The 23,026-nt window shown below is 36.9% G+C and overlaps 1 long non-coding RNA gene across 2 annotated transcripts; it reads left to right on the top strand.

Moving 5' to 3' along the window:
* Positions 1-4: 4 nt before the first annotated feature.
* Positions 5-5,765, top strand: LOC135302986 (uncharacterized). Of its 2 annotated transcripts, XR_010364526.1 has the most exons (4): positions 5-208; positions 1,534-1,771; positions 3,401-3,596; positions 5,714-5,765. It is a non-coding gene; the product is annotated as an uncharacterized LOC135302986 (long non-coding RNA). The 2 variants fall into 2 exon arrangements; XR_010364525.1 differs by lacking the exon at positions 5,714-5,765 and having other exon boundaries at positions 3,401-4,370.
* The last annotated feature ends 17,261 nt before the right edge of the window (positions 5,766-23,026 follow it).

The raw sequence follows: 23,026 nt of genomic DNA, 5'->3' as shown, positions 1-23,026 counted from the left end.
ATTTTCTCACTATCCGAATAAATAGCAGTAAATTACACTAATTTCCTCCAGCCGAATCCGTTTCACGCGTCGTTATCTCAATTCGCGAGGTTTTACACCTTGTTTTCCGTTTCTGTTTTCCTGCTGAGGAGGGGCCGCGGGGACCTTGGTTGCCTGAGGCTCCTCTCAGTCGAACCCCGAGCAGGCATCTTCCTTGTCAGGGCTTCAGGTGCTCTTCTCTTCATTTTGAAATGCCTGTCGTTAATGGGAAGTATTTTAACTAAACTTACATGAAGATCGAAGTGAGTTAGAAAGATTACAGGAGAACATACAGTTAGGATAGGAAAAGATTTGTTAAAAGTTGTTGTTGCAGGGGAGGGACAAAGGCAAATGAACCTTTGGTTAATAGACTGGATATTTAGTCCTTTGTGGTGCAAGAAAATTTTATAACTTGGTTTTTTAACCTACAAAAGAAATTTCGTCCTACCTCTATTCACAGATGAGGTCAGTGATGCTGTGCTCTGTGGGAACAGTGCTGAGGCAGCAGTGAACAGATTTTGTTCTGGACAGATTTTGTGCCCCCATGAGTAAGGTCTGCTTGTCTCGCCTGGAAGAAAGGCTGGAGAAATGGTACACAGGGTGACCTCGGCCTTCATATTGGAACATCCACAGATGTGCAGTGTTGGAGCTGAATCCTTCCCATTCACAGTGATACAGGGGTGAATGTAGTGCTGAGTACCTGCAGAGCAGCTGTCTGTGATGGAATGTTCGGCTCCTTGCCTTGTTAAACTTACAGTTTGTTAAATGGAAGCAGCAGATGTGCTGTCGCTTGCCCCTCTGCTCCTGCCCCATCCTTCATTATTCCTGGTTTACCTGTCATCTTAGTGATTGTGTAAGTGAATCCCAGGGTGCTGAACTCTGCCATGATGTGGCCACATGGGTGATGAAACCTCCAGGTACCCACTGAGGCTCCATTCATGTTGGTGACTACAAAGCCTATGGCAAGAACAGGAGCCTGGGACCACAGCGCTGCCAGGCCCAGTGCCACACGAGAGCTTGCTCTGACAGGTCGTCTCCTATTTTCTCTTATTGCCAGAAGGTTCAAGGGTAATCCCCTTTGCTCAGCACTCATCAGACATCATTCAGGCATTCTGTCTTCTTTGGGTTCTTGGAGACAGGCTGGCAAACTTACGAGGGTGAGGGTTAGGCTGGGAAAGTCTGTGTGGATGGGACTGGTTCAGAATGGAGTAGAGAAGGCCTTGGTGCTCCTCACAACCTGGTGCCTATGGGTAAGGCACCTAATATATTTTCCTCTTGAAAACACAACAAGCAGACCTTGATGGTGTCTGCAAGGCAGAAACATGCAATGAGAGAAAAAACAATGCAATTTTTTTGTTTATTTAAAAACTGTATGTTCTTGTAGTTTTGGGTCACATAATATGAAAGCATGTTTGAACACCTCAGACTTCTGCTTCATGTCTTATTTTTCAGTGGTCCCTTAATTTAAGGGTTTTTTGTTTTTGTGGTTTTTTTTTTTTTTTTTTTTTCCTGGAGAGGGTGATTTAGGCCTGGTGTTTGTAAGCAGAATTTTCTGCTGAAGATAATATTTAGGAAGAACACCTCTATGCTGCCAGTTTTGGGAGTCTAACAGCCTGAGTGTGCAAATGAAGGCAATAGAGGCCTTTACCCAGAGTGCAGAAGAAAGAGAGCAGACTTCTGTGTGCATGGTCAGGTCATGCAAAAAAAGCTGGATACTGGCCACAGATGCAGAGTGTTTTCAGACCTCTCTCCAGTAAGTAAATATAGATAAATTCTCCATATATTGGAACTGCCAGCATGCTTAGCAATTATCAAAATGCTGGTGGGTCTAATAAGTTCTTTTCATGTTTAAGTTTGCATCTTTCTTTTAGGGAAGAGTTATTGATGGGGAATTTGTCAAAAACATTAGTGACAATGTTATTAGCTCACAGTCTTAATGATGGGAAAGCAAACAGCATGTGCACTCTAAGACACTGAATCTCAACCACCCAAAAAGCAAGGCCCAAGACAACTAACTCTTCCTGAGACTGTCGCTTTTGACTGATCTGGGTTGCTGAGTTTTCTGAGCATTAACCTGAATAATTTAAATATTTCCAAATTGAAAAGCTTTTTATAGTCTGAAAATCTGAAGTGGCTGCCAGTCCTCTTTAAGAGAAGCCTGTGTAGTTCACTTGTTTTGGATTTGCTTGTTCTGTAAAAGTTTACAGAGAAGAATCTTTATCACAGCTCTGGTTTTGTTTTGTTTTTTTTTTTTTTTTTTTTTTTTTTTTTTAACTATACTTGTTTTTGGACATGCATAACCAGAGGGAATTGCTCTCTGTCTGGGCAAAATTATTTTTTAGACTAAAATGTGGTGAGGTGGTGTATCCACTTTAATATGTTCCTACATTTGAGAATAAAGGATAAGCTGTGTTATACACCAGGAAAAAACCCAAACAAAACCAAACATCCTTATTCCATCTTCATTTTTTCTCTGGAAGGGATTTAAGGACTCTGGCCATCTGGATGTCTGGCAACTCAGTCAGAGCTGTGGCTACTGTGTGTGTGCAGATTAACTGTGTAGCACATGCACAGTAAGTCCAATGTGTCCAGTACACATCAGACCTGCTGCACATGTGCTGCACAGATGGTCCGTGCATACACAGTAAATCAGCTATGTTAAGCCTACTGCGCATATGCAAACCATCTGTGCATTGCACATATGTATATTTTTGCATGGGAAATCCCTAGTCAGAGCATGAAAGGTTGTGGCAGAGAGGAACTCCAGTGGTAGAGAGACCGTGAGAGTCTGACAGTGGCATAAATTAAAGCAGCTCCTTGCCTGTTTTTGCTCATGTCTGGGCCAAAGCAGCAAATAAGTTCCTCAGAATCAGAAAATGTGACTAGCTGCTTAACAGTTTCAATCTCTGTAACAATTGGCTGCAGGAGAGTATCAAAACCATTAGTTTTAAAGGCAGTGATTATCAGCTAGAACTGCAACTACTTTGTCAGGTAACTCAAAATGAACAAGGTCTGCTATTTTACTTATCCAATAAAATAGTGATGCCTATGATGCAGGCCTCAGGGATGTGTTAGCCAATTATCTTTCTTTTATTTCCCAGTAATCCTTTGGCTTCTCATCTAATAGTCACCATTTTTACATAGGTTGTTTGAGCCTGGCAAGGATGCTTACTGGTTAGTACATAGGCACAGTTTACATATGTATAGAAAAATATTATCTTTTCAGTCTATATGCAAGTTATTGCTTATTACGTTTATGATGCATCTTTAAATCCCAGTTCTGACAATGGCAAGTAGGCTCTTTAAACTAAGTCTGTTTTAAGTCTATTTCTAATGAGTTCTAATGGTCTGAAGTTGAAGAATCCCTTTTTTATCTCACAAGGCATCACTGCTCATCTAACTGACACACACTTGAGGGAAGAGATACCTTCACAGGCTTGAGAAGTGAGCCAGTACGAATCTCCTGAAGTTCAACAAGGCCAAGTGAAAGGTCATGCACCTGGATTGTAGCAGTCATCATTTTCAATGCTGGCTTGGTGGTGAATGGATTGAGAGCAACCCTGCAGAGAAGGACCTAGGTATACCGCTGGATCAAAAATTACATATCAACCAGTGATGTGTGTATGCAGCCTAGAAAGCAAATTTTACCCTGAGCTTCATAAAAAAAAGTGTGCTCAGACTTTCCTCCACTGCAGCCCTTTGCACTGTTGTCATACCTGTCCAGCCCACGCTAAATAGCTTGTTCATTTCCTCCCAACCTTCTCACCAAACAAGTCCAAGCCTTACCCGTCTGAATTTCCAGTCTCAAATGCCCAGTATATACCTCCTCTAACAAGTCATGTTCCTTAATTAATATTCTCTCCCCTTCCCACTCCTACCTGTCTATGCTTAATGCTATATTTCTGCTTTTATTCCTGGTTTCTCATTAAAAATTGTCGAGCTATATGCAGTGAATTTATCCCTACTTTTATTTTGAGAAGAGCTGTAACTTTCTTGGGCAAGAACTTCCAGAAAAAAATCAGCTACAATCAAATGCTATCAAGGCCAGGCTTTACAAGTTTATTAATACAGTAATAACACTTGTGTGTAGTAAATCATAGGAAGTCAGTGCTTGAAGTGCTAGATTCCACTACACCGTAAATAATCCATTGAACCAAAGGGAAATAGCCAAATGAACAAAAGAGGCAGAATCTTTCTGTAATACAAATTAGAAACATATACCTCACAGTTGGGCTGATTTTGAAAGAAGATGCTGGAAATGTGATAAAAGTGCAACAAACAATAAAGAGTGACATATGAAGTGATCTGTCATTTCTAGTCAGAGTTCCAGCCTCAGTAAGCTGCAAGATAGATGGGGCACTAAAAGAGAAAAAAAAAAAAAAAGAAAAAAAAAAGATAAATAAAGGAAGGCTCTAAGGAAGGGGGCTAGGGATAGGGTTAGGAAAATTGTAGATTATTTGAGGCCATCTCCTTGACCCTAGCCTACCTCCACTGGTGCAACCACTGGTCAGGGTGAAGTAAAGCTGACAATAGCTATTCATCATACTATAGACTTGAATGTAAAATGAAAACCACAACTAACTCATATGATACAAGTACATACAGGAAGGGATTAAATCAATGAAAGATGTTATCCCAAAGCAAAATAGGAATTCCTGTTAAATTCAGCTCTTACTCGAAGGAGCTGATTTTTCCCTGCCTTAAGCTACAAACACATGCATGCAATACACCCTTGTAGTCAGGTGTGTTGAAATTCCATAGGAGTTTCTTGACCCACCCATCCAATTAATTTTGTCATCAAGCTGCATAATGTTCCTATGAATGATTTGCTTTCAAAGATGAGCAAATGATGTATAGTGAGGAAAAATAGTAATTATTTGCTTTCAGAGAGACCGCTTGGTTTTCCCATCTTTGTTTACTTCAAAAGCTGGTAATGGTTCTAATTTTTTTTGCCTGAATAAAGGAATCAAAAAAGTGTCATCCTTAGAACATGTGATATTTCTTCCTGCAAAATCTTCTTCCTTGAAAGGCAGAAGTACAGCAGGTAACAGATCATATCAGCTGGGCTGATACATGAATGTGAAAGAACTCCTTAATTAAAAAGAAAACAAAACAAACTCACCTCTGTTCCTCCTGGTTTTTAGCATCCCTAAAGGAGGAAGATTCAACATCAAGTGTCACAATACCTTGGTGTAAATATCTCAAAACAGTCTATTAATCTTGGCTAACAAAACACACATTTTTCAAATTTCTCAAGGCTGTGTTGCAATCCTAGGTCATTCTGGGAACATAGTAAAAAAAAGTGTGTGCACATGTATGCACACATTCTTTGAATGACCCCTTCCTTCTTCAAAGAATGGGATTGTCCATTAATTTCTGGTCTTTATACTAAAGTACATGAATTAAAAATATCTGGTTAATGTGACCTTGCTATATTCAGACCTGCAAAGTGGATTATCCATATATAACTACAGTTTCACTGTTTAAACTAAATCTGTCTTAAAATAAGTGCAACGCCTTCTCTTCCTTCCTTTAGCCCTAAAAATAACAATTGTCACAACCAAAGAACACAGCAGTACTTCAGTTATTTGTCACAAATCACTCACAGACAACAGCTTCAGTTCCTTGTTATAATTGGACAGTGAAAATGTTGAAGGGTTTCTAAAATAGAGGTGTTGGCCCCTTTGATTGACAGGTACCATGGAACTGCAGTCTGTCCAACCTTCTTCCCAAAAGCTGAGATCTCCTTCAAAACCTTAGGAAAATTTTTATACTCAATGGAAGTTCTTTATTTAAAGAATTTGTGTATGGGAATGAATAATAAATCAATCAATCAGCATTTGCCATCAGTCAGCAGGTGGTGAGCATTTACATTGTGCATCACTTAATAAGTTGTTTTTATTAAATGTTATCTCTCTTTACTGTTATTATATGTTTTTTATTTCAATTATTTAACTGTTATCTCAACAGAGAAGCTTCACTTTTGCTTCTCCTCCCCATTCCACTGAGGGGGGTGTGGGGTTTGGATCCATCACTGTACAGAGGTGCACCCTTTCTTTGTAAGAGATCTGGCTTTAAATAAATCTATTCTTCACATCCAGACACAGGTCCAAATTTCTTGTTGTGGCCATCTGGATAATATTAACATCCTGCTTTAAAACTGTGTTCTTGCTAGCTTCCCAGACTTGCATCAGTCTTTTGAAAAAGTTTTATTTTTCATGATTAATGATTCACACATTCAATTTCAATCAGGAGAAACAAACATATTTCATCCTATGTGACCTAGCAACAGAATATGTAAGGAAATGCTGCTTTATTGTTTTGTTTGTGGGCTGTTTGGTTTGATTTTTTTCTGACCAAAAAAAAGATTTAAAAAAAGAAAAAAGAGTAGAAGCTAATATGTTTGACAGCAGGTGAACTGAATTTATATTTCTACTGCTGGGAGCCAAAAAGTGGTGGGAAGTAAGAACAGCCAAACTAGGGCTCTTAGACCCCCTTGGAGTGAGTAGCACAGGCAAGGTTGTAATCCATAAGTCAATTTTTGTCCCATGATGTTCTGAGTCAAAAGTCTGAGCTCTTGGGGTACACTTCGCACTCAGATTACCCAGATGCTCTTGACTTTCCCGTTGGCACATTTCCTGATATCACATATCAAGAAGCATGGAAACCTGTGGAGCTCTGACTTAAGGCAGCACTTTTAGACTTACGGCTTTGCAAACCCCGATGTCTCTGTGGCTACACTCTTCCACATACATATCAATTAAACAAGGCTGGGACATGTGTTTGGGCATTATTTAGCAATCATTTAGACTGTTTAAATGTAGACAAGATCCCTGACACGGTTTTAGTCCAAGAAAACTGCAGTTTCCTAGTCAGGATCTGGGCAAGGTTCAGGAATCACATTAGGCCAGGGAACAGAGAGTGTGCTGGGCATTGTGGTGGATGATAAATTATTGTGGCAGGAAAGAGGGAATTTGGTTCCATAAACACACACCATGCCATGGTGTTTGATTTAAAAGCCAGAGAACGGTTAAGAGTTTGATTCAATAATGTATTGTAGCCTCAAAGTATCCTGTCACATCTAGATTTTACAGAATTTACCTGTCATGTTTTGCAGGTGTTGTGGTTTACCAAAGCCAGGATGGCAGGTTTCCAGGATCTGCAGCTCTGGATTGACTTTGCCAAAGGGACTGCCACAGATTTAGGACAGAAGTTTTCACTGTCTTGGGCTAGATTGCCTGTAGTGAAAGCACTCCACATAACAGGGTTGTCCTAGGGCTATGATAATCCAACATTTTAAATGTACTCTTGTTTTCCATACCAAGTATAACCCAGCTGATGATTTGTAAAATGATACTTTGATGATGCTTCTTTATTTATATCAGAGTTTAATAAGTTAATTCTTTGATTGCAAAATATGAAGTTTAGATATAAGGACTGAGTTTTTTATGAGATGTAAACAAAATGTCTTATTTTCATAAACTTTAGGATGCTATATTAACTCTTATCAAGACTTTCACAACTGCCACATAAGGTGTTTAATTTATCTTAAGACCTGTGACTAAAACTGTATAATTTCAAAAGGTTTGGATAAAGGTTGTTTTTGCCCTTCTATTTGCCTTTTCCATTTTCAAAAAACAGAGCAAATCAAAATAAGCCACTGGAATATACAAATTCAGGATGAATTCAAGTGAAGGTCAAGGTTTGCATCCCTATAGCATTTTTGTTATATAAATAGACATTCATGTTTATAATTTATTACCTGAGAAAAATATCTCAATATCTTTTTCTTTAATCTCATATTCTTTCTACTGAAGATCTGAATTTTGGACAGTACAGTAAAGATTCTCAATATGGTATTTTAAGATTCTGCAATCCTTTACTTGTCTGTCTCAGTCAGTCTTGGTAGCTTTAGTGTTCACAGGACATAGTGGTAATACTACTTATGTGGTCCCAATACATGGTTACCTTCATGAGATTGTAATATGTTGCTGTGGATTTAAAATGCATTTCAGATCCATAAGAAGCAACATACTCATCTGGCAGGATTTTATGCTAAGGCTATTTGTCTGGCATGTAGCATATTCCCTGTGATATTTGTTCATCTTTAAAGGAAGATTGCCAGAGTTCATTCTTAGTAATGGAGGTAGGAATGAGTAAAATCATATCCCAAGGCTCAGAGACATTATTTTATACCATATGTCTAGTAAGACTCTGAGCAATCTAGGTATCATTAGAGCTGTTTTCCCATGAGAGTAATGGTACCCTATCACATACACAGACTCAAGAACCTGGGTGTGTGAGCTTTGGTATGACTAGGTGCGCCATTCAAAATATAAAATGTGTGATAGATCCCACAGGTATGTTCTTCACTGTTCCTCTGTTTGAATTTATCCAAAGACTTCATGTCAGAAAATTTCCAATCAGGTACTAGACTCTGCAAAGCAAGTACTATTCCTCAGGTCCTTGCAGGCTCAGCTAGCTTAAATAAACTTTGCACCATTTACACTTATGGAAGTTCATCCATTAACTACCACCACTTGAAAATTTGCTTCACCTTATTTTTCATGAGTGGAAATTCAGCAATAAGACTTGTTTAAATAATTGTGACTTAGTTAGCACACAGCCAGGATGTAACTGAAAAAGGGAGCTGATGTAGAACAGTGGTCTGTATTCTGAGATGTTTAGGCCAAACTATATTTTTTCCTCTTCATGAAAGTTTCCTGTGATGGAGGACTAACACTTCCAAGATGTTAGCACATCATTTGGGCTACTAGTAGAAAACAGAATTTAAAATATTCAAGATTGCTTCTTTTGGTTATGCTATTGTTATAGCAGCTTTCAGAGATTAAGAAAAAGAAAAAGTAGGATTGGGAAGACCTTGAGTAGAATATGGCTTCTTTTTCTTCTGATGTTTCCTCCTTGGCAAGGTACTGGAGTTTATAAGTGAGATTTTTTTTTTCCCCAGGGAAAAAAGTTAATTATTTTTCTCTGTTTTAAAGAAGTGAATTATTTTAAAAAAATTACACGTGTTATTTATTATTCTAAGTCTTGAGGAAAGATGTATTCTTACAATTACTTACTTTCATTAACTGAGGTTCTTTAATGGCACCTGAAAATGACACAATTTTAAGGCAGTGTTTCACAAATTATTTTGTGTTGCCTCCACTTGCAAAGTATCTCCCATTCTGTATCAAAACATATAAAGCATTATACTTTCTTATCAGAAAATAGGGCAAGACAGACAAGCCATATTCTATAGTTCAGAGAATCCTAGAACATCCTTTTAGGCCACATGGGACATTATGGCATGATAATGACCATTGGAGTGAAAAAATTGGACTTTCTAAAAACCAACAATTTTATTTAACTGTAAAAAAAAATAGAGTTTTTCAAAGTAATATACCATACTGTTTTATCTTTAAAGCAGAGGGGAAAGAAGTCTGATGAAGTTTGGTATAACCTGTGAAATTAAATAGAGCTAGGAGGGCAGAGTTAAAGTATTAAACTAAGTCCTTGAAAAATGCTACTTTGAACAAATGTCAGCTATAAACTATGCTTACAGGCATTTAAACTCACTAGCAGATGCTGACATGAGAGACTGTTACTTTTGCTGCTCTAGTCAACACAGGAACAAATTACCATGGTGCTCTACGTCTTTGATTCCTGTCGTTGCTTTGGTATTGATAAGGGTTTAAACTCCCTAGGCCTCTGTTCTTAGTCATTTTATATTAATTCATAGCTTCCTCCTCATTCTTTTTGTAAGTTTAATTCGATATTGTGTTAGGTGAAATTTGCTTTATGATAATAGTGGTAATAAAGACTGATGGCATCTTTACTTAATGGAGCTATTTTGTGAATCTGTATCAAGCTTTTCTCATTGTGCCAAGAGCAGAGCATCTGTGATTATTGCAGTGTGGTTTAAAGCACTCAATTTGAGACAGAGAGACACGTTCTGCTTTTGGCTGCCTAAGTAAAACTCTTTTCACTAGAAGTCATGTATCTGCAGTGGAAAACAGTATTTGACCCCACAACATTGGGGCTGACCATCAGGACCAGAACAAGAAATTACTTGGAGAGGAATTGTGCATCAGTTAGTTCTCTTTTTCAAGACACAGTGAGCTTTAAGCTGTAATTAGTATTTTCAGATATTATTTTGCAGTGTTCATCCAATAACAGCATTTCCAATTCTAAGAAATTGTGTCTAAATACATTCTACTCTGCACGTCTTATATGAGTGCAATGGAAAGTCAGAACTCAGGAAAGGAGGCTGTAGCTCTCTGGGCTAGAATTTGTCTAGAGGAGCAGGTTTAAGGACATGTCCTGTAAATGGTCTATGAGATCTTCCTTACAGATAGAAACTTTCAAGGTCTTCTTTCACTTCATCTAGAATAATAACATTCCATCCTAAACATCTATAATATCCTAGATAGTGATTTAAACCAGAACAATGTGAGGGTCCTCAGCAACATCGGCTGGGTGATCTGAGGTCACACTTGGTTTTATAATTTGTTTTAGCTCATTTTCCTTCTGATGTAAGGTCAGTGTACTGATGTTACTGTCTAAATGAATATTAACAGTAAAATAATTATTGATCAATGCATACCATGACATATAATTTTCCTATATTAATAATATATTCTGAAAGCAAAATATATTAGGCCTAAAAATAAAAAAGCAAGGCTAATATCCCCCCAGAATAAATAAAATACTTTATAGACACATTATTAAAATCTCTAGAAAAGCTAAAAAGATATATTTTCACATCATTCTTTCTAATGTTTTTTTCTTTCAAGTAAAAGAGACCTTCCTTAGATAGGTTTTTATTTTACTAAACAAAAATTGCAAGATGATAGTTTTAAAACATCAGTCCTTTTGTTACAAGCTTTGTTTAGCGGAAGGAGATCAGCAACTGCACTAAGACAGCCAACCATTTAGTGAGGAATCTTCCAAGTTTGCTCTGCAATACTGGAAATGGCATTAGATGAGGGCTTTGTCCTCTCGATTTGTAGCCCTTTTCATGAGAAATCACGTCATTACTTATGACAGTAGATGGTGGCAAACATGGCTTCATGTCACAGAGGCCCAGGATAAACAAGAGAACTTGACCTAGCTTTTTTTTGCTTTGCTGTGCTCCTCTTTCCACACCTCCCCCCTCCCCACCTTTTTTTTTTTCCCTTCCCCAGAATCTTTGTGCTAAATGGGTTGAAGTAGATTTGGTTTGTACTTCTAGGAGAGGATTCAATGTGACATGTTATGGGAAGCTGTGGCAGAAATATGTGGTAAGTAGGTCACAACAGCCCTGTTGATTAGCATATTGGTGATTTAAAACCACAGTATCAGTTATAAAGTGGTGGATGGATAACATAAAATCTTGTGTGTTTATTGGGAGAAGGAATTTTTACAGCATGAGACCAAGATGAGTAACCGTGCTGTACTAGCACTATATTTATTTTTCTTAAAACTGTAACCCTCTCATGAAATGTTTTTAGCCCTCAGCTTAGCCTGAGGCCAAATCCAAGGAAAGTAGCCTAAAGCTCATGATGAATGTTTACTGACTTCTGTGGTCAGTGTTTCTCAGGAGTAAATTGTAAAGAGCACATGAGCTACACTTTATGTTTCCAGCTTCAGGCTGTGGAAAGGAGTTGGAGGAAAAGGTATGCCATTTAAAATTACCCCTGAATTGTGTTCACAAAATATGCTTCACCTTTTCACAGCTGTGCATACTAAAATTACTTAAATATTGCATTGCCTACTAGGAAGTCAAATGCACCTACCTCATGTGGTTTAAATAAAATAAGAAGCAGGTTCATTTAGCAAACAAGACAGATAATTCGACATGAAAATCTAGGAGCTGAGAAATTATCTTGGGAGTTTCTGGGTGAACCACGAGATTTGGCACAAGGTAAGTGTGCAGCAATCTCTTCCCTAGATTACCAGCAGTATGTGCATTGGCTTTTTCCTACTGTCTTTATTCATGTTTCAGCAGCTTGCCACAAGCAATATGCCAAGCTCATACAAAAACCTGTGTAGCACACAAATGTGTGCATACAAACACACAAACACTGTTCATTTCAGAAAAGTCCATGTAAGCTTAATAAAAAATTGCTTTCTGAAGTAGATAATATATGAAGCTGCACTTGGACAAGCTCTTTGCTGAAAAGAGGAATTTTACAAAATACAGTTACAAGATTTTCTGCTGTGACTACCATGGTTGTGATCTATTTCCATAGTTCGGTATTTTTCTGAATTCTTTTTAGAGTCATGTGTATCAAATAAATTGTCTAGATGTAGAAGTCAATATTAATAATATCTTTCCACATAATACCAATATGTATGCATGTTATGCTTGTGCAACACTTTGTGAGAATTTGGATAGCATATTAGATTGGAGGTGAACTTTGAGGTTCAAGTATGATAACTCAAAATTGATTGGCTGAAAACAAGCAATCCTATTCCAGACAACAATAAATATTTTCATTAGATGTCCATCAGCGTAAACTGTCTAGTTTTAATATTATTAAATTTTGGTCCAAGGTCAGCTATGATAAAATTCTAAATATAATTTTTGAATCCTTCAAAATCATAATTTCAAAATGTACATTTTTTAAAATTTGAAAACCAGAGGCAAAACAACAGCTGTAATCTGAAAAGCTGATCTGAAAGCTGTAATCTGAAAGCAAATAAATTATATATTTTTTCCTTTGCATCAGGTAAAATCAGAAATCACTTCCAATCAGATCTTCACAGATGAATAGCACACTGGTCTGCATAACTGAGAAATAAAAACATTGACATTAATTAGAACTGGCTTTTGGCATTATTTCATTTTTAAGTATACAAAGCAAGAAAACACAGAGTACTGACCAATATAGGTCCTTCTGAGTCTTTTTAAATCATAATTCTAGCACTGGAAACTATCTTGCTTAAATTTGAGTGAATGGCAAATGTTAGCATACATTCAGCTGCAATGTATCTGTTCCTTTTAGAAAAAAATTCCTTTTCAGACAGCTAAAATTTTACCTTTTCTTATGTATAATAAGGCCCAATTCTGTTTTTCTGAGTGAGCGAAGGCTAAACACTGCACTCCTTCCACTGACACTCTGTCTAGTAGAGCCTTCTAACCAAGTACCAGAAGAAATTAGTATAAGAGTAGTAAAGCAATCTCCAGAGTTAATTACAAGTCAATTATAGTAAAGGGGCTCAGATAAAGAAAATATATAACATATACGCATATGTGTGTATATATAATATATATATATATATATATACACACACACACACACCTGCAAATGCAAATTAAAAATATACTTCCATGTATGTGAATATTTAGGACTTTATTGACTTCTTATGAATCCTTCATTTTCCCAATTCTCTTTGTTATTTTTTAAAATAAATTTGTTCTTGTAGTAATACAAAATCATGAGTGTAATCCTAATTTTTAATCTCTTTAGCCTCACTCTATTCCCCATTTACAGATATAGCTGTGTGATTTATGTTGTTGTTGTTGTTGTATTCGTTTGGTTGTTTTTTTGGTTGTTTTTTTTTTTTTTTCCTTTAAATATTTGGGAGCATTTGGAGAGTTAAATATTTTGGGAGTTCATAAGTCACCCCTGTGGGGTCCAGTGCAATCCAGCAACATGTAAGCATTGGGAGAGCAACCAAATGCATCTTCAATATATAGTGCCTCATTTAGCTCTGACTGACAGGTGCAAAATGCTACTGAATCAGAAATGACAGCTATAACAATGGCAAGTACAGGAGATTCACAAACCAGTTCTTCCTGGGAGCATCATCTGCCATGGATGTTCCTATATACCTAATATGGGAATATCTAATTACAATTTTCATTTGTTAAAACAAGGGAAAATATTGATAGAATAAAATAGAAATCCCCGAAGAACAGAGCCCAGATGTTCTTCATAGTGATTTTAGCCTGAGGGAAGTTTGGGGAACAGAAGTGACTAGAGGCTATGGGTAAATTTTCTGGGTGGCATGCAAGGAATTACATATATAATTCCAGCTGTTCTTAATGGGATGGAATCATGATTATAATAATGATTCCTTATGTATATAGCTGAAAAATTGCCCACAAACTTTCAAAGAATTTACTTTCATATGACCTTGCTTCTTCAGGTAGAAGCATTCTATGAATTAGAAGCAATCAAGACAGATAGGTCTTTTTTACTTACTTGTAGAACAGCAAAAAACTTTAAATCTAAATCTACCACTGTAATGTTGGCAGCATTCCATTATCCTGGCCTAGGGCACTGTTTGAATAAGCAAAATTCTAACTAATTTGAGATTTTTGACCAGACAGAGATCAGTACAGGTCTAGTGATTACATCTTTCTTTATTTGATGAGACATAGCATTTGAAAAGACCTCCTAAGTCATTATGCCCAGTTCCACTTGCTAGCACAGGCAAATATGTCATATAAAATTAATGTCAATCATGTAATTCAAAAATCTTTTAATATGAAGGGTTTTAATATGAAGTATACCCTGTGATATAAAAATAGAACCAAAACAAGAGTTAGATCTTGAGAAGAAGGTTTCACAGAACTGTTTATATTGAAATAAAGAAAACTGCAAATGCAGATTTTCTGTCTTGGGAAGGCACTACTGGAAAATAGTAGAGAAACACAAACCAACATCTGTACCTTCCATTTCTCTCTCTCTATTATTTGTGTAATGTGCAAAGGTGTTTTTCCTGATCCTTCTGCTTCTGGTGCCATTAATTGACATTCTGAAAAATAGTTTTTGCTGAAAAGTTAGGGACCATAAATTGGTTCTTTATGACCCTTCTAGTCCATTTGGTTATGGAGTGAAAAAAAATTCAGCCTGAAAGGGAAAAGCAGCTGAGAGTGACAGTGAATTTCATAAAGGGCATATAAGAGGCTGCAAGGAAGAGCCTGAATCCTCCCCCATCTCTGCTTCTGAGTTATTAGGCCACATCTCACTCAAAAGATTAAACATTTTATCTCACAGGTCATTCCATTTTATTGCAGTGTTGCCTTTAGCAATGCTATAGTTAAGGTTCTGTCAGTGTTTCTATTATAGGCCCCTATTTTCTGGAATTTATAACTTAGGGCTAGAAATTCCCTCTGGGTTAAAACTCGGCAAAATCATAGGAGGTATTTTTTCCAGCACAGAATTTTCCCCCCATACACTCTCAATTTTTTAGTCTATGTTTAAAGGAAATGGGAATGCCAAAACCATTTGCTTATACTTTTAAAATAAACTTCTTCTACCTGAATCCAATGAATTTCAAAAAGTATTTATTTTACTAAATGCAAAAATGCATGGCATTGTGATCTGAGAATCAATGAAATATTAGAAATGCAAAATGGACACCCTGCGTGTGTGCATGCATGAATGCGTGCATGTGAGCATCTTTGCTTTTCCATACAGTCTTGGATTTTTCCACAACATTTTACGGAGTGCTGCCCCTCTTTGGAGAGACTGAACTTCTGTTCAAGGGTGGACTCTGGGATGGGAGGTGAGTTCCACAGGCAGGGCCAAGGTCGGCACTGTACAGGAGGCCTGTGAGAGCTGAATGCAGATGCCCTCTGCCCAGGCTGGGGAAGCCTGTAGTTCCCCTCAGCAGCTGTTGCTGCCATATGTGAGCATATGGGTCTCCTGATCTGGAAAAGTTCAAGCAGTGTGCCCATGGGAATCTCATGAGGTTTAACGAGACCATGTGCAGGGTGCTGCACCTGGTTGGGACAACCCGTGGTATCCACCCAGGCTGGCAATGGACAGATTGAGAGCAGCCGCATCCCTGCAAATGCTCAAGGCCAGGCAGGATGGAGCTCTGAGCAACCTGCTCTATTGAAAGATGTTCCTGCCCATGGCAAGGGGGTTGAAACTGGATGGCCCATAAGATCCTTTCCCACTCAAACCATTCTATGATTTTCTGTCAAGGTCCTTATGAAGAGCTGCACAGCACATGAATGGAGAAGGAAGTAGTGGTGGAATAAGAAAGAAAAGGTAAGCCAGCTCCTTACAACTCCTACAGCTCCTTACTTTATTGGCAGCTGTAGTCACATTTTTAAACTGAGCTGTTCTTCATAATAAAAATACAGACAAAAAAGGGGGAAAAGGATGTTAAAGGGGGCTAGTTAAGGAAACTGTGTTCCTTCTATTTTTAGCTCAGTGCTCAAAACCAGCACAGATTGTAGTGATTGAAAATTTTTTCCATCTGTTCTGGTTGTTTCATGAAATCTTCTGATGATGCTAATGCATTTACTACTGCACAGTCCACCACACCATGAGCTTCCTCCACAGCTAACACTAAGTGACAACTTTGAAATTTCAGAAGATAGGAGGACATGAAGAATGGACTAATCCTTCTCTTGATCCCCTGGTGTTGCCTGAGCAGAATTGAAACAGATGGTTTGGATGGTGTAAAAAATTTATATTGCTGTTGCTTCCACTTAATTCGCAGTAGGCTTCTTATTCCAACATCTCTTAGGATAATTAAAGCTGATATAAAGTAAAAGAAAGATGGTGTGGTGAGTCAGTGGAGGAAAGTCCTACTATGCTTTACCAAATGCACTTTTTTACGTGGGTTTTACTTTCACAAGTTCATTAATATAGTTGACTACCATCTCAAAGTGATACTCTGGCAAAGGACTGCTACAAATGACAAGCACCCTGCAATATGGTTTGTCTAGAGCTTCTATTATTTCTCCTGTTCTCAACATGCTTTATGGGGAACTATGTCAATTTTTAAACAAAAAGTATAATATAGATGGGTATGTCCATTTTACATCCTTATCTCAGGTTCCTATATTCTTCTTACACTTGCTTTGTTTAACCAAATCTCTTTAAGAGCATTTTAGAGATTGTTTAAAATGAACATTTTCCTTCCTCCAGCACACTTTCAGGATGCCATTACTCTTTCCATTATGAAAAAACCCTGAACTGAACAATAAAGAAGACAAAAATAGTGCAGTCATGTTGCATAATATGGTACATATAGCATAGTTTTTTGTAATTTTTATGCTGGTGTATGTCAGGAAGAACAAACTGAAATCCAAATGATTTTTCTACAGCTTGAAACTTGTGGAGTATTTAAATAAAGTTGTTTCTTTCCTTCAGAACATTTCATTAAAACAAAAATTACTTCCTCCCTCTTGATATTGCCAAGAGGAGTCTCACACCATGTAATTAAATATCTGTTTTAAAGTACTTTTCTCAGCAAACACAGGCTTCTAAGTTGAAGACTTCATAATAGATGTTATTAACTCTACACATAAATAGAAAATATGACTTGTAAAACATTAAATTTGCTGAATGAGTTTGCCTTTTTCCAAAGTCATCTTCTTATTAATGACTCATGAGTTTCTTTTCTATTATTTAAAAATAATGAAATTGTGGACTATTCTGGAATAATTTGATGTACCTTATGTTCATATCCAAACCTATTAATTAAAAGAAGCGTAACTATTTATAATGTGCTGTATGCTTCCATTATTCAAGCTAATCCTTTTAATCCTATTTAAATTGGAAGATAAAAGTTAATCCAAATAACATCTCTCTACAAACAAATATTAATAAACCTCTCTCAGTCTCCCTTGTCACCTGCTGTGAAAATGATGAGTGATTTGTCTAATTTGCTCTCAATAATAAACAATGGAGATGAAAAGCAAAGAATGCAAAACTGCCACTTTGTATCCAAGGCCTCAATAACAAAATGTGGACTAAAAACACTGCAAGGAATTATTCTGTATGATGTCTCCTTAAAAAATAAGATTTTTTTTGAGATTCTTCTGAACTCCTGAATCTTTTTGATGCTGCAAACTAACTCTAGACTTTTGCATGGAGAATATCAACTGGGTGAAAATTTTAGTGTGCCATGTATTACAGGCAGCGTTTCAATGTCATGCTGTGTTTTCAGGACTCTGGTATCTTGTAATTTCTTCAATTTGACTTGGTTTTTGGAAACCAGCAACAACTTAAGGAAGCCATGTTGAATGAGTAATTTTGGGTTTACACCATAGTACTGTGATCTGTGATCTGCACATGTGGCCAGTCACCCAGAACTGGAAAACCAGCAATTGTTCTTTTCCCTGCTGTGAGCAATGGTTTTGAACATAACTCACTATTTTCACACTGGTTGTTCTTCCTTTTGCCCCAAAACACAACTACAAGCTGAGCTGCTGTAACTCCTTTGGACTAAAGAAAACCCTGATGTGTCCACACAATCCTGTGTGTCCATTTTATGTCCAAGGACACATAAAATAATATCAACCTGTTTGAATGACATTTTGCTTTGTTTGGTGAATAGATAATTCATTGCAGTTGTAAAATTAAAAATAATATGGAATGTTTTGGATTGCAAAACACAAACTAATTTTCTTTTGGAAGCCCAGACTCATATTTAGGTTAATTGTTTCCTCCACTTCCTTAACATAAAACACTTAAAAATAAATAATGCTTCCATTGAAGCAGAAAATCCCTAAGATTAGTGACACAATTGTATCAAAATAAAAAATTGAATATAGATGTAAATTAGAGATTCATTTGTATATTCTCTGTGGATTCTGTATTTACTAAAGAATACCTTCATTAAAACCAACAAAGCAAGAACTGTGAGTTTGTGATCATGGATAATAATGACTTTAAGGAGGATCAAAGTACTGAAAATTATAAACTGTCTTTTTTTGTAGAGTATATTAAGAATAATGTTTCCATTTAAGAAAAATTAAGGCCTGTCAAGGATTTAAAATTTCAGTTGTGAATGTACTGGATCAAGCAGATCTATTAAAGGAAGGAAAGTACTTGCAATGGGATACTGTACATGAAGGCATTCCAAAGTATTTTAGGGTTGAGTGGTTGAACTTCTAACATAAATACACAATCTTTGGTTTAAACTGGTCACTATGCCAGAGGTTTAGAGGATAACAGCTGAAGGAAGCTGAAGGAAGAATCATGCAGGACAACACAGATCAACACCTTTTTAAGTACCAGGAAAAATAAACAAAATAAGATTTTCGAATACAAAGACAAACAAGCAAAATTAATGAAGAAAAGCTTCTCAAAAGAAATGGGTTAAAAAGTATGTTATTTGGAGTCTTTAATTTCTTATGATGAAATCTCATATGTAAATGAGTCATAAAAGTGAGTAGGTGGAGAAATGGAGTATGAGTTGCAACAAACAGTCGAAACATGTAAATATTGAAATCATATCTCAGGACTGAAGAAAATGCGAGAGGACTGTGAATGAAGAAGGAAGTTTTTTATTGGACACAATGTTTAAATGATCAAGAAAGGAAAACAAATGAATACACTGGAAAAGATGTTCAAAAGATAATGCGATGGTAGGGGCAGTGCAGTGTTGTAACATAAATGTAAAACATACTTAAAAATGAACAAGCAATGGGCTTCGTGTGCTTTTGAACTCGCAGCGAGTGCTCTGTGCAATCATTTTAATAGCTGATTGAAAACAGTGAAATTTTTAAAAGCGAGCAGTTTATGAAGAACTACTTTTCGGAAGAGGGAAAAAAATGGTAACAGAAATGCTCAAATAAATAAATAAATAAATAAATAACACAGCTTCACGCTAAATACCTGTGTCTGGGTATCTTTCCTCCTAAAAGCTAAAAAAGCAGGAAAAATTTCAGAGTGTATTGTTAAAATGCAGCAAAATTCTGTAAAGACAAAGATCTACAGAGATAAATGGAATTCGAAAGATATACCAAATACTGCTTAAAAGCAGTAACAAGAGGATTTGAAAAACCCTTGAAAATATTCCTTTTTTCAAGTTTTGCTTCCTAAACTTACATGTTTAGTAATTATTGTGGAAGTTCTTTTCTAAGTGAAATGCTGAGATCTGTAAAGCTCATTTTCATGAGGAACACTCTTTAACTTAGCATTCTTAATTTGTGTATGCATAGATAATGTAGTAATGGGAGGGCTTCAGAATGAGTTCACGGAACTAATTCTACTGTTGAATTTTGAAAAAGAGGTTATTCTATAAAAGTAATTGTACATGATTAATAGAAGATTGGGACTACTGCAGAAGCAGAACACAGGCCAGATTATTAATACCACGTCTTCCCACCCTGGGCTTCTGGGCTTGAGCCTACTTTCTGGAAATAATTCTGCAGCACTAAAAGACACATGATGAACCTGCAGGTAGTTTGACCTCATAGCAGAGAAGATGACTTGTGTGGTGCATGAGGCATGACAATGGTGAAAGCCAGCTTTCACTAGCAGGTTGTCTGGCTGTGGGCTTGAGCTGGACACGAACACCACGCTGCACAGCTAGCTGTGAAATAGAGAGCATTTGCTTTTATTTGCCACACACCATTTGCAACCAGTGATACAAATGTGTCTTGTAACACAATTCTTCCAATTAAAAGCTTCTGAGTTTAGAGAGTTAGCTCCAAACACAATTTTATGCTGAAGAAGCATGGTCATCCAATACTGAAGTCTGCTTCCAAGTCTCCTCTGCCCAAATAAACTAAAAGAAACATAACACCTACTGAGGTGCAAATTTTAAGGAGATTGATTTTTCACTTCTTATCTTGATGTTAAAAGCCAGCATTTCATTTTTTCTACATTCAGTTACAGAACATTGAGTTGGGACAAGCTGGCTTTCTTATTTGTTTAGCAGGCAGGTGGCTTGCCCATGATTTGCACTCTAATAGTGATGGATGCCCTAGGCAAGGAAAATTTTACATGATTTTGAACAGTGAAGCTTTCTGTCAGCACCAAGTTCTTATCTTCCAAAGCCTACAAGTGTGTGTAGGTTTGCTAGTTTACATAAAGACAGGTTTCGTATTCTTTTAATTACCCTTTTGGAGGCAGGCGAAAGGAAGTCATGTTCACAAGTGCTAAAATGATCGTAGTGACGCAAGTCAGCGTGCCGCTGCTAGTCTGCCTAGCCTCAGCCTCCAGTCAGTGGTGACAGACAGGTTATTCTAGACAATGATTTAAAATATAAGCTCCTGCACTATTTCTTCTAAGCGGGAGATCTCTCTCATGTGATCTCTCCCTATTTATACTAGAGGGAGCCTGGAGAGATTGTCCTTTCTAGGCTGAGGTTAGCCTTTGGGAATAGTCACGGCAGTGAAGATCACTTCAAAACCAGTTATGTCAATTTAGTCTTTCCCTAAACAGGTTGTACTACAAAATATACTACAGAATAATCCAACTGTAAAGCAATGAAAGAGTGCTTGGCATAGACTACCATAGTATTTACTATGTAGATTAAATCAATTCAAGTAATGAAATAGTGACAGAAGTCACTGTATTTGAAGAAGGATCCTGTGTATATCAGTGTTTTTCCAAGAGAAGGTCAACTACAGAAATTTTGAAAGAACTGTATTTTTTCCATTTCATTAATTAGATTTCTGTGTCTCGCCACTTACTGCCACTACTCATCTTAATTAATCATTACAAACACATGATGCACAAGTGACTTGGAAGATACAGCGAATATTGAGGAAATTAAATTGCAGACAACAAACATAGCTTCTCATCAATCATCTCTTAATTTGCAAAGTCTGCCAAGAGATGCCAACCCTTTATGTTTATTTGTGCCATGGTGATAAGAAGTGGTCTTAATGGTAGTTCCCTTGTGTTTTGTTTTCTCTCTCCAGGGCCTTGTTGTAAATAAGAGGCTCAGTTTTCAAGTGTTTTTATGATGAAGCATTGTAGCTAAATGAATGCCATGGGACACCTCTTAAACAAGTAGGCTACAGAAGAGCAAACCTGTTAAAAGAATATATTTCCTCTTCATATAGAAAAACAAGTCCTGTGCAATGAATGCTTCTACTGATACTTTATGCACTTAAAGTGTAGTTTAAGGAAGTGTTGCTTGTTAAGGGAAATTACCTAAAAAGTTCTTGTACTTCAGGCAGCATTACACCATAGCATACACTGGGACCTTTAATAATACATGCTAATTACAGATTTATATATATTTTAAAAGAATTGCTTTTTTGTCCACTTTAGAAGGCCTTCAAATAAGCTTCAACTGTATGATTAGTAAGGATCTATGGAGTAGTGTGTACAAGAGCCATGTGTACACAGCTGGTTATGCATGCATATAGAGGGATGGAGTTGTCCCTTTAAAATAGTTTTGCTATGGCCCCACCATGCACTTTATCTATACAAATATTTAAACCTTGAAAATAATCAGGGCCAGAAGAATCCTGCAAAATTTAGAATTTTCATTGACAATATGAGTTTCAGGGATGAGAGTAGCCCTCTAGAGCTCCTGAACTCTATAGGGCTGTAGGAGAACCTAAGAAGCCAGGGGCAGTCAGACACATTATGGGAGCAAACATTGAGGGCTGGATTGGGGGCTGCCTGCAGGAACATCTGCAGCTCAGTGAGGTTTCTAAGTCCATCATTCATTCATTCAATGAGTTTTGGATCTGGACCCCAAAACCTCAGCAGTCAGTACAATAGGAAATGAAAAAAACACATATATAACTATTTTTATAGCATATCAGTGAAGATAGTCCAAATGTTTAAAAACACATATATGCAGTCATCAGAAGTATAAATCTGTTATATCAGAGTTAAAATTTTTCAATCCTTACTCGCAATTAAATTATCTTTTTAGAATAGTTAATGTGATTTTTCTCTTTTTACATTCCATCCACATCACTGACAATCTGTTATTTTTTGCTTTGCCAATGAATGAAAGTGCAAAACATCCCTGCAGTAAGGGTAGCTTGGTAATTATCCTCTTGCCATACAGCTCCCAACTGGTTGTCACATTGCAGAAGTTATATTTAAAGAAACCATATTTTATTAAGTATTGCCAGAAGACAAAAGAACTGAAAATAGCAGAAAAGAAAAATAGTCACCAAGATATTTACTGCTGAGGAATGTGTGCTGTATTTCTCACTGTTCACTGTGTTTATTGAAAAATCAATGGTAGGTCTCCTCCAGTGTGACTGTTTTGTGACAGACTTTTATTATAGGCTAACATTCCATTTCACCAGTTCATTTGTGTAAAACTTTTTGCTGGAGTGGCAAATATT

The sequence above is a fragment of the Passer domesticus genome, chromosome 6 (assembly GCF_036417665.1).
Source record: "Passer domesticus isolate bPasDom1 chromosome 6, bPasDom1.hap1, whole genome shotgun sequence".
NCBI lineage: Eukaryota > Metazoa > Chordata > Aves > Passeriformes > Passeridae > Passer > Passer domesticus.
The sequence above is the reverse complement of the archived record's forward strand: the minus strand, read 5'-3'. Positions and strand labels throughout refer to the sequence as shown.